The sequence below is a fragment of the Silene latifolia genome, chromosome 3 (genome assembly GCF_048544455.1).
Source record: "Silene latifolia isolate original U9 population chromosome 3, ASM4854445v1, whole genome shotgun sequence".
NCBI classification, from domain to species: domain Eukaryota; kingdom Viridiplantae; phylum Streptophyta; class Magnoliopsida; order Caryophyllales; family Caryophyllaceae; genus Silene; species Silene latifolia.
This window is the reverse complement of record NC_133528.1, coordinates 35,594,722-35,607,296: the sequence shown is the minus strand read 5'-3', so window position 1 is coordinate 35,607,296 and position 12,575 is coordinate 35,594,722. Positions and strand designations below refer to the sequence as shown.

The following is a 12,575-nucleotide window of genomic DNA, read 5'->3' as shown; positions in this document are numbered from 1 at the left end:
GTAACTAATTATGCGAACAATACTTAAACAAATAACATAATGGTCGATAAAAACACATACATGCAAAAGAAATAAATAGAAAAAGAAAATAATGACGATGAAACTAACGGTGAAAGGATTTGCGAGATTTACCTGATAAATACAGAACGTAATAGACGATGAAATCACAGTGACGGCGAGAAGATAAAGCGACGATGAGAAAGAGAGAAATAGAGAAAGAGAGTGTGTATGTGTTTTGTGTTTGTTTGTCTGCTGTGTTTGTGTTTGTGTATTAAGGGTTGTGTTTTGTGGCTGCAGCAGACTTCTGTTTGTGTGGTTTATAGTATGGAAGGTATTGACAACGGTTATTAAACAACAACCGTTGTGAAAAAAGTTTTAACAACGGTTGTAAAAAACACCCGTTGTTAAATAAGTTTTAACAACGGGTTTAAAAAATAACCGTTGTGATTACTTTTCACTAACTTTGCGCCAATTTTGCGCCAAATTATTAACAACGGTTGTGCATGTGTGACTCGTTGTTAAAACTAATAACAACGGTTTTTATAACCATACCCGTTGTAATTGATTTTAGTAAAATTCGCGCCATACATTCTACAACGTCTATTGTGATTTTCGTGAATAATCGTTGTTAAAGGGGCGTTGTATTTGCCTGGATTTGTAGTAGTGTAGTTATTCGTTCACTTAAAATGAATTGAAACTTAGTTGATGGGATCTTCCTCGTATAAACAAAAAATTGAGAACGGTCTTTATAGGTCAAACTCCAATGAATCCCTTCTTCGTCGGTAGGCATAATATGACCCCTTCTACGTCGGGTAAGTTGGAACCGATTGACCTATTTTATCTCAACACTGTGGTCACTCGTACGATCCTGTGATTATGGTGGACTATAGATAGGATTTCCAGAAATCTATCGACCAAGAGTTTTTACGGAAGAACTAGCTAAACAGTTGGCTTATCAATTTACGAAAATTGAGTCTTGGGATCACTTGTATTATTCTTGAGGGAGATCAATTATACAAGTGCAATGAGTCTACACGATTAAAATGAATTTTAAATAGACTTAAATCACCTCGATGAGTTGCTTATTTCGTTTTTGTTTTTCTTTCTTTTTCAGTGTAGATCACGATAATTTAAACTGCTAATAACAATATGGCTGGTCACTTGAACGACCCAATGCCAAGTGCCACATTGGACCGTGAGTCCTGGCTTCGGATCTTCATGAATCGGATGAATCGATCAACTCGATCAAGAATGATGGATCAAACTTCATGCGGATCGGGAGGCGGATTACGGAATGCTTGCCGCTGCCGACGGAAGCTCAGATTTCTGCTTGAGCCCATGCCGTCAAACCTAGGCCCCACGGCCGAATTAACGAGATCGACAAGTATAACGATTTCGCCTTGGAAGCGGGTGCGATTAAAAACGTACTCATTTTTGCAATGGAACCCAATTTGCAGAAACGCTTCATAGCCCAAGGTGCAAACAAGATTTTCACCACGCTCACCAAGGAATTCTCGAAAGCACCGAGAATCGTGACCTATGAGCATACCACTCGCTTCTTTGATGCGAGACTCCGAAGGGCCAACCGGTTAGCCCACACATTCTCAAAGATGATTGAGAATGTCGAGAAGCTGGAGACGCTTGATTGTAAGATCGGCGAGAACATTGTTATTGACCGCATGCTTCACTCACTCCACGATGGTTTTTTGCAATTTAGAGCGAATTACTATATGAATGATTTGAAGAAAAGTCCCCACGAATCGCACTCCCTCTCGTACATGCACCGAGAACGACATGAAGTTCAGTGGGAGCATGAAACAGGATTTTCTCGTTGTGTCAAACAAGGGCAAGGGTAAGGGCAAAGTTCAGCCAGGCCTAGCAGTAGGCAAACCGAAGTTCAAGAAGTCGGGTTCGGGTAAGAGTGGGCCTGGTGAGTCGAGCACCTCATCGGTGACAAAGAGCAAGAATGAAAACATGGAATGCCATCATTGCCACAAGACTGGGCATTGGAGGCGTACATGTCCTGTTTATCATGAGGACTTAAAGGCAGGTCGTGTTAAACCTGTTGGTATGTCTTCTTCTTCTACTTTTATTCATATGATTGAGATTAACCACGCAAGTTACGGAACTTGGGTACTTGATACTGGTTGTGGTTCTCATCTGTGTAATCATGTGCAGGGGCTCCGAAACATCGAACCCCTCGTAAAGGGTGAGGTGGACCTGCGTGTTGGGAATGGAGCAAGAGTGGCTGCCGTCTCAAAGGGGACATATGTGATCCAGCTTCCTAGCGGATTTGAGTTGTCATTATATGACTGCTATTATGTACCCAGTCTTTCGAAAAACATTATTTCGGTTTACGCACTTGACAAACTTGGTTTTTCATTTGTAATAGAGAATAATACTTGCATTTTCTCTTTACACGATATGATTTATGGCAAGGCAGTCTCCATGAACGGAATTTATGTTTTAGATCAGACCACCGAAATATTACACGTAATGAATAAAAAGTTAAAGGTTGGTGACAAAGATCAAACGTATCTATGGCACTGCCGTATGGGACACATAAATGAGAAACGCGTTAAACAGCTCATAAAGAATGGAGCTATCTCCGCCTTTGATTTTCAATCATTTTGGCACGTGTGAATCATGTCTCATCGGTAAGATGACTCGGATTTCCTTCAAAGGTGTTGGAATGCGCGCTGCTGACCTATTAGGACTCATACACACGGATGTATGTGGACCTATGTCAATCACCGCACGAGAAGGCTATAGGTATTTCATCACTTTCACGGACGATTTAAGTAGATATGGCTATGTCTACTTAATGAAGCACAAAAGTGAATCCTTTGAGAAATTCAAAGAATACCAAAATAGGGTACAGAACCTACTTGGTAGAAAGATTAAAACACTACGTTCAAATCGTGGTGGCGAGTATCTTTCTTACGAGTTTGATCAACACCTCAAAGACTGTGGGATTGCCTTACAGTTAACTCCACCTGGAACACCTCAGTTGAATGGTGTGTCCGAACGGAGAAATCGAACACTACTTGATATGGTTCGATCCATGATGAGTCACACCGTGTTGCCCGACTCATTGTGGGGTTATGCTCTTCATCACCGCTCTAATACTTAACCGAAGTCCGTCTAAATCTGTTGACAAGACTCCATATGAACTATGGAAGGGAACGGTCCCTAACTTGTCCTTTATACGGGTTTGGGGCTGCGAGGCTTGTGTCAAGTGGAGACACGAGGATAAGCTCGGCCCGCGATCGGTCAAGACATACTTTATAGGTTATCCTAAAGGAACACTTGGTCATTACTTTTATTCGCCAACCGAACAACGTGTTTTTGTTGCGGCTAGTGCGACATTCTTAGAGAAGGAATTTCTCGAGAATGCAAAGAGTGATAGAACCTTCGACCTGTCGGAGATTCCAGAACCAAATACCGAGCAACCATTGGAGGAACCAATTCCTTCAATCCCGGCTGCGGTGAATATTCCCGAGGAACCTAGGAGGTCGGGAAGAGTCTCTATTCCTCCGCATGATACATTGGTATGGTCGAGGAACATGACATAGATGACGTTCTACTCTTAACGAGTAGTGAAACCGCAACCTATAAAGGTGCCATGACTAGTTCTGACTCAAAGCTATGGCTTGAGGCCATGCAATCCGAGATGGACTCTATGTATGAGAACAACGTATGGGATCTTGTTGACTTACCTGCTAAGGTTCGTCCCCTTCAATGCAAATGGCTTTACAAGATAAAGCCTTATGTGGAAGGTCAACAAGATATCTAAAAAGCACGACTAGTTGCTAAAGGTTTCACCCAAGTGCCAGGTTTGCACTACGATGAAATTTTCGCACCCGTAGTCATCATGCCGCGTTCCCATTCGGATTATCTTAGCGATTGCCGCTTTTCATGACTATGAAATTTGGCAAATGGATGTGAAAACCGCCTTCTTAAACGGCATTTTGGAGGAAGAGTTGTACATGGTACAACCCGAAGGTTTCATCAATCCACAACATCCTAAGAAAGTATGCAAACTTAAGCGTTCCATTTATGGACTTAAGCAAGCATCTCGGAGTTGGAATCATCGCTTCGACCAAGTGATTAAAGAAAATGGATTTACTCGATCGGTCGAGGAACCATGTCTTTATATCAAGTCGAGTGGGAGCAAGATTGTCTTCTTAATATTGTATGTCGATGACATACTCCTGATTGGGAATGACATACCTCTCTTAACTTTGGTGAAAGTATGGTTGAAAAACCATTTCCAGATGAAAGATCTGGGAGAGGCACAAAGAATTCTAGGCATCCGTATCTATCGAGATAGATCACGACGGATGTTATCTCTCTACCAGAGTCTTACATAGACAAAGTCCTAGAGAGATTCAAAGATGACTAACTCCAAGAAGGGGTTTCTTCCTATGGCTCCAGGGGTGCATTTGAGCAAGTCTCAATCACCAGAGACACCGGAAGAGAAAGAGCGCATGACACGGATTCCTTATGCCTCGGCTATAGGATCAATCATGTATGCCATGATATGCACACGTCCGGACGTGGCATATGCATTGAGTATGACAAGTCGATTCCAACAAAGATCCAGGTGAATCACATTGGATGGTCACAAGAACATTCTTAAGTACCTACGGAGGACTAAAGATTGGGCATTGACTTATGGAGGCGAACAAAAGCTATGCGCAACCGGTTACGCAGATGCTAGCTTCCAAACGGATCGTGATGACTCGAAATCTCAGTCTGGATTCGTTTTTATTCTTAATGGCGCTGCATCAGTGGAAGAGTTCGAAACAAATCTGTTACATTCTACGAATGAGTCCGAGTACTATGCCGCGTCTGAAGCTACAAAGGAAGCGATATGGATGCGTCAATTCTTACATGGACTATCTGTAGTGCCTAGTTCGAATGACCCGATCACCATCTATTGCGACAATAGAGGTACCATCTTCCAAGCTAAGGAGCCAAAGTCTAGCAACAAGTCTAGACATGTACAACGGAAAGTTCATCTAATCCGAGATTACGTGGAGCAAAAGGAAGTAGTGATAGAAAAGATTGCTACAGATGATAACATAGCAGATCCTCTCACTAAACCATTACGACAAGATAAGCATGAAGGGCATGTTAATTCCATGGGAATTAAACGTGTTCCTAGGTTGTAGTACTCTTTTATGGATTAGATTCATTCTCTTTTGTACTCTATACGACATCATCGTTTTGATATTTTATATATTTTGTTTTTCAAGTGGATTTGTACGACAAATTTTGAACACCACAAAGTGAACTGAACAAACATTATATTTTTCGTCCTTGATTACCCACGTGAGCTGATAACTCAAGGTAATTATTTTGTGACGTTGGTTGATGGTGGGTTCAACGAGCCATAAGTCAAAAGGTTGACTGACCAATCACAGAGGCGATTTATACGAATATTTCGTAGGACACAATTGTGACATCGACGTGGAGTCCTAAATGTTTTATAACATTCGGTGCCCGGTCGTGGATAGGACCTCCATGGTGATCCTAAGAGTCGATTCTTTTGACTATCGACTGTCTCTTGAGACTAAGGCAGATTTTGGGTGACTTTGGTTTCTTTCTCACGGTCATCCGTAACAGGGGGCCAAGTAGATTGTTTCTGGGTCATTTCATGCTGTGCTTAGATCGGAAGGAGTTCGAGTTGAAGGAAATATTCAGCCTTTATCAGGTACTCGATATTTCTCGGGGCCACTCGAGGAGTCAGAATCGAAATGCATGGCCATGCTCGGATACGGATTCGTTTTATCGGTTAAGTTACTCTCTAGTCGGGAAACCACTCTAGATACAGATCGATTGTAAAATACGACCTTTGCGGATCCGGATCCGCAAATTGTTTTACATTGAGTGGGAGAAATTTTAAATGAATATGAGAATCGGTTATCGCACATACACTTGTACGGACAAGTGGGAGTTTGTTGAGCCGTGTGTCCTCCGAGTTAGTGCGGATAACGTCATTGCACATACACTTGTACGGACAAGTGGGAGCTTGTTGGGGCTGGTGTCCTTTACAGTTAGTGCAAGGACTTATAAATCTCTAAAAGGATCAAATGGTATACTTTTGTATCATAATCAGTTGATCCACGTTTATCAATAACGGTTGGCTTGCTAGATAAGTTTGACGTTATTGTCATACAAATGGCGGTGATCAACTGGTCCCTAAAAGTCACACCTATAGGATACGTTTGAGAGATGTGACGGTATGAAAATACAGTCATGTAGATGCCAAATTTGACTAACCAGTTAGTCCGAGTTATTTGACTAATAATTAGTCAAAATGTGATGTTGAGATATATTATTTAATACGGATTAAATAATAATGGCTAAGGCGAATTAAGCAGTTAATTCGTAAATTGAATATAAGCGTTTTATATTTAATTAAATGTATATTGAATATAATTATACAATATTGTCTTTGTCGGACATGTATTAATATTTAGACTAATCCGTGTTATTAGTCGATGTATTAATAACCGATAACCGATGACAGTTTATAACAAAACCCGTTATATACATTTTTAGCGGAATTGATCGGACCACGAGTTAATAATGAGGAGAAAGTGGAAAGCCCACTCCCTCCTCCATGAGACCCGCGGACCGAGGCAACAAAAGGAGAGGCTCCCTCTCCTTTTGACCTAAGCATTCATTCTACATGAAAATTAGGGTTTTGAAGAGCATTTTTCTCTGAAAAACCTCGATCTCACATCGAATAACCTCACAATAGCTCTCTCGATATTGCAAGTCAATTAGAGAGCATTTCTAGCACAAGGGCATAGTCTCAGACGGTCTTGGGTGCAACGATTAGGAGGAAATCTCTGTTGATTTCTGTTCTTTACGCCACGCATCAAAGGACCCGAGGTTGATTCTTAATCTTTATCGTTTTTCTATTGTATTTCGTTTATGACCATATTTCACATGTTAAATTTACGTTATAATCCTTAAATTTAATGGGTCTTATACGGATATTACCTCACACACAGAGCCTCGCGAGCAACAGACCGGCTGGATCATGGCCAAACCGGGGAGGTCAGAGTTACCAGAGTGGAGGCAACCGCAACGGCGGTAATTCTTATCAGAAACCACCAACGAACAACAACAACAATCAAGGGTCGGGTGCTAAGCCGACCACTTCAGCCAGTACTGTATAGGGAGGTGGGCAGAAGACCAGTGGCAAGTTATTCATGATGGAGAAGAAAGCAGCTGAGGAAGATGCGCACGTTATCACCGGTACATTCCTTGTTAATGGTATTCCTACCTTTGTTTTGTTTGATTCGGGGGCTTCTCAGTCGTTTGTGTCTTCGAGTCATGTTAAACAGTTGAGTTTGAGAGTATATGAGTCTGTTAGTGAGCAAGTTTTCATACCTTCGGGTGAGTCTGTATCTTGTGGGAGATTGTTTAGAGATGTATCTATGATAGTTGGGCAAGTTGATTTCCCTGTAGACTTGCTAGAGTTTCCTTTCGACGGTTTTGAGATGATAGTTGGGATGGATTGGTTGGGAAAGTATAAAGCTAAGATAGACTGTCATCAAAAGAAAGTGTCTTTAAGAGGTCCTAAGGGTGTTAGTGTGTCTTATCGTGGGTTTCTAGTCAAACCCAAAGTTAAGTTGATTGCAGCTGTCACCTTGAAGTCTTATCTGAGGAAGGGATGTCCTTTGATCTTATGCCATGTGAGAGATGACCGAGTAGAGTCCGACGATTTGATGAGATACCGGTGGTGGGAGAGTTTGCGATGTTTTCCCGAGGGAGATTCTGGGTTGCCACCGAAGAGGGAGATAGATTTCACCGTTGAGTTGAAGCCAGGGACGGGGCCGATCTCTAAGGCACCGTACCGTATGGGTCCTAAGGAGATGGAGGAGCTTAGGAAGCAGTTGGATGATTTGATAGAGAAGGGATACATTAGACCAAGTGTATCGCCGTAGGGAGCACCAGTTCTTTTCGTGAAGAAGAAAGATTGGAGTTTGAGGTTATGCATAGATTACAGGGAGCTGAACCGAGTGACGATATAGAACAAGTATCCTTTGCCAAGGATAGATGACCTGTTTGATCAGTTGAGTGGTGCATCAGTCTTTTCTAAGATTGATTTGAGGTCGGGGTACCATCAGGTGAAGATTAGAGAGGTGGACATACCAAAGACAGCTTTCACGTCGAGGTATGGCCATTATGAGTATGTGGTGATGCCGTTTGGGTTGTCTAATGCGCCAGCAGTGTTTATGGATTTGATGAATAGAATCTTCATACAGTTCTTGGACCAGTTTGTAGTGGTATTTATCGATGACATCTTGGTCTACTCTAAGACTAAGGAGGAGCATGAGGAGCATCTGAGGATCGTGTTGCAAACTTTGAGGGATCATGAGTTGTATGCTAAGCTATCCAAGTGTGAGTTTTGGTTAGAGAAAGTTGCTTTTCTGGGGCATGTAATCTCTAAAGATGGGGTAGTTGTGGATCCGGCGAAGATAGAGGCAGTGATAAAGTGGGAAGCACCAAAGAATGTTGCTGAGGTTAGGAGTTTCTTGGGTTTAGCTGGATACTACAGACGGTTCGTGAAAGATTTCTCCAAGATAGCTAGACCTATGACAGCGTTGATGAGGAAAGAGAACAGGTTCCGTTGGGATGAGAGTTGTGAGACGGCGTTCCAAACATTAAAGGAGCGTTTGACCACAGCTCCTGTCTTAGCATTGCCTGAAGGGACCGAGAACTTTGAGGTTTATACAGATGCCTCGAAGAATGGGTTGGGATGTGTGTTGATGCAGAATGGTAAAGTAATTGCCTATGCTTCTAGGCAATTGAAGCCTTATGAGGAGAACTACCCTACTCATTATCTGGAGTTGGGTGCAGTGGTGTTTGCTCTCAAGATTTGGAGACATTACCTTTATGGAGCAATCTTTAAGGTATTTTCTGATCACAAGAGTCTCAAGTACATCTTCACTCAGAAGGAGTTGAACATGAGACAGAGGAGGTGGATGGAGCTGATTGGCGACTATGACATGGAAATCATCTACCATCACTACTACAAAACTCGTAATGGACATCAGTCGATGGACATCGGATTATCTAGAAAACCGATGTACATAACATGCACATCGGTTGTTTGCAAAAAACTGATGTGCATATAATTACATGTACATCGGTTGCGTTAAAAAACACATGTCCATTACTTCTGATTTTAAAGGACGTGTGATATTTAATAAAGCCCATGTCTATATAAAAGTCATGGACATTGAACATTACATTTAGCCGTTGTGCATCTAAATTAAAAATTATATATTTGCCTCCCCGCCATCACACCTCTTATTTCGACTACCTACAATTTTTCCCCAAATCCTCTCCCTCACTTTCACACCCCAACCCTAACCCCCAAAACCCCGTACACACTCTCCCTCCCTCCCTCCTTCATTCATTTCACAAAACCTCTGAACGCCGACGACGTGCTACTCCAACGCCGACGACCTGCACTCTCAACGGCGACGACTTGCTACCCCAACGACAACGACGCTTTGACCTGCTACATCTATTGTTTCTGTCTCCTTTCTCGCTCAACTCTTTCCCGTACCGCACCTCAGCTCTTTCCCGTCCCTTGTTCATAAACGCAGGTATTTTTATAATTACAAAGCTTTGAATGTTTCAATCGATTACATAATGAATTTATGCGGTTTTGGCAATTTTAGGGTTAAATATGTCTAATTTCGAATTAGGGTTTATGATTTTGGGGATTTTTGTTTAAACTTCAATGTTTGTGTAATTAGTTGTATAATTATGCTCATAGGGAACGAATTAGGGTATGATTGAATCGTTTTTCTTTTTAATTAACAATTTCCAGACTTTTAATTGAAGTTAGAGATTGGGATCTTTCAAAAATCGGGAGTTGAGAAGGTAGCAAAGACGAGGTTGGTAGTGAGAGCTCGTTATCAGGTTGATTAGTTTGTGATTCTGCTAATATGATTACTTTGTGATTCTGCTAAGATGTTTGAGAGACAATGTCCCTAGTACTCTACTATAGGTTTGAATGTATGATGTGTGTACGCTTTTTATCTATTTATCTACTACTTGGCTACTTGTTTTTTTGATTAAGAAAGATTCTCACTTAATCTTAATTAGAAGCAGCTAAACTAAACTAATAAAGATGACACAATTCCTGAAACTAATGCTACTGTTACTGCTGCTGCCATTTATATTTTTAAGTGGTACAGTTATATCTACTGCTGTTGTCGACTACCTGACTGGTTATCAAGGCCATCTTCCCTTCATTCTTGAAACTGAGTACTTTTCATATTTTCCTTTTTTTGAAAATCATTAATCATACAATTTATATCTTTGAAGTATATATATGTAGGAGAATACATTATACATGCAGGTATGTAGGAGTAGGAGAATCAGAAAAGGTGCAGTTATTCTATTATTTCGTCGAATCCGAAAGAGTTGTTGTAACTGACGCGCTTATGCTTTGACTCACTAGTGTTCCTGGTTGCTCTGCTTTCATTGGCCTCGTCTTCGAAATTGGTCATCTCTCCCTCCAACTCTCTTTTCTTTCTCTCTCTTTTTTTACTTATATACTTATATACCAATCAATCTATATAGGTCCATTCACCTTTAATTATGTGCGAAGTCATTTAGGATCAGGCATACCAGATCCTAAAGTCATTTAGGATCAGGCATAATCAATTTGTTACAATGTGCAATGTTGCAGTTCATGCGCGTGTGGATGAGTATATGGCGAATTGGCTGGGGTTAGTTAGTTCATCTAAATATCAATGGGCTTTGAATGATTATTATCAAGCTCATCCCCCGGTATTGCATTTCTGTCTTTTCTTTTCCTAAGCACGCATGAATCTCTATTTTTAATCTTAGTGTGTGTGATCCCCACGTAAATCTCTATTTTTAATCTTAGTGTGCGTGATCCCTTATTATTTCCGGCATTTGTGTTTGAAGATCCTTGATTGTTGCAACCTTAATTGGTTACTCCCTCCGCCCTGTTTAATTGTTGTCCTTTGGTTTTTGCACAAACACCATGAGAGGGGGTCAATTATAAGAAGACAAGTGGAACAAATTGGGAGTAAAAGATGAGATTGCTCATCAAATGCAATCCTAAAATAGAAAGGATAACAAATGACCGGGACGGAGGGAGTATTTATTTTGATTTATGTATTATTGAGCTGTTTACTGTTAAATGTTAATGAAGTTGAAACACACTGACTGAAATTCTTGTTTAAAATGGGTGACGATATGTAAAACACAGAGACTTGCTTTGTTTACTCCGTATTATTTAACGAGTATGTCACGGGTTTATAAATTCATGAATCACGATGGTGCTAGTGTGGGTTGTAGAATGTCGGGTGGTGGACAGCTTATTGGATGCTAGATTGCTAGTATGGCAATTGGCAAATGTATATAGCTGCTGTCAATTGTGCCTTTAATTGTAGTCGTGCAACCTCCAAAAACAGTTGAAACTCGGTTGCCAAGTCATGTCACTGCCCAGATTTACACTATGGTAATGGAATATGATCAGTGAGATTCAACATGTCTAAATCTACTCAACTCTCTATTAGATTACTGTTGTCAGTCCATGACCTGATTTTAGATGACAGATAAAATTTCTCACATCGTAGTACAATTGAAAATGAAAGTGCTTGGCCTAGCCAGAGCTACGGTCTAATAGTAGGGAAGGCATTCAGGCCCTTATGCTTTGTTATTTGTGCTAGCCATCTTTGTTAAGTTTACTGTTGTGGTGACATTACCTATGTTACTCTGACTCGGCTCCAAGTGTTGGACACGGGTCCTTTATTATCAATCAATATAGTTATATAGGATCTTTTATATTAATATTTTGTTTTCTCGTTAACTTTGTTGTGTTGAACCAGATTCTCTTGGTCATATGCCCAATGGGAGATGAGCAAATCTGAGGCTGCCAAATAGTCTTGTTTCTCCGGTCATTTTTTTAAACAATTAGTCAGTTTACATATCGGTTTATATTTTTGTATAGGTTAGTCGTCTAGTAAATTTGACACATTATGTAGATGAAGTTTTTTGTAATTGGCTTTGTATAACCGATTGATTGTATACAGATATTTTTTGTTGATTATGGAATCATTTTGCATTGTCATCATGTGTACGACTAATATGGGCAACAACGTAATATTTTTTTTTTTATAAAAAATAATAATTATAGACATCGGATTTTTGCAAAAAACTGATGTCCATTTGATCAAATGGACATCGGTTTTCCTAAAAATCCGATGTCCATTGATCAAATGGACATCAGTTTTTTGCAAAAATCCGATGTGCAAATTTTAATGGACATCGGTTTAAAATCCGATGTCCATTAATCCACAATGGACATGACCAAACTCTACATCGGTTGTGTATCCGATGTCCATATAGTGAAAAGTCCGATGTGCATCACAAGTTTTGTAGTAGTGCATGAAGGGAAAGCCAATGTTGTAGCTGATGCTTTGAGTAGGAAGAGTGTACATTCCCTGTGTACAGCTCTATCTTTGATGAGGCTGAGAGATGAGGTAGCAAGTTTTGGGATA

At 40.6% G+C, this 12,575-nt stretch overlaps 1 long non-coding RNA gene across 2 annotated transcripts; it reads left to right on the top strand.

Moving 5' to 3' along the window:
- The first annotated feature begins 9,400 nt into the window (after nucleotides 1–9,400).
- Nucleotides 9,401–10,779, top strand: LOC141646039 (uncharacterized). 2 transcript variants are annotated; one of them, XR_012545299.1, is made up of 3 exons: nucleotides 9,401–9,638; nucleotides 10,400–10,545; nucleotides 10,733–10,779. It is a non-coding gene; the product is annotated as an uncharacterized LOC141646039 (long non-coding RNA). The 2 variants fall into 2 exon arrangements; XR_012545300.1 differs by having other exon boundaries at nucleotides 10,379–10,545.
- Nucleotides 10,780–12,575: the final 1,796 nt, after the last annotated feature.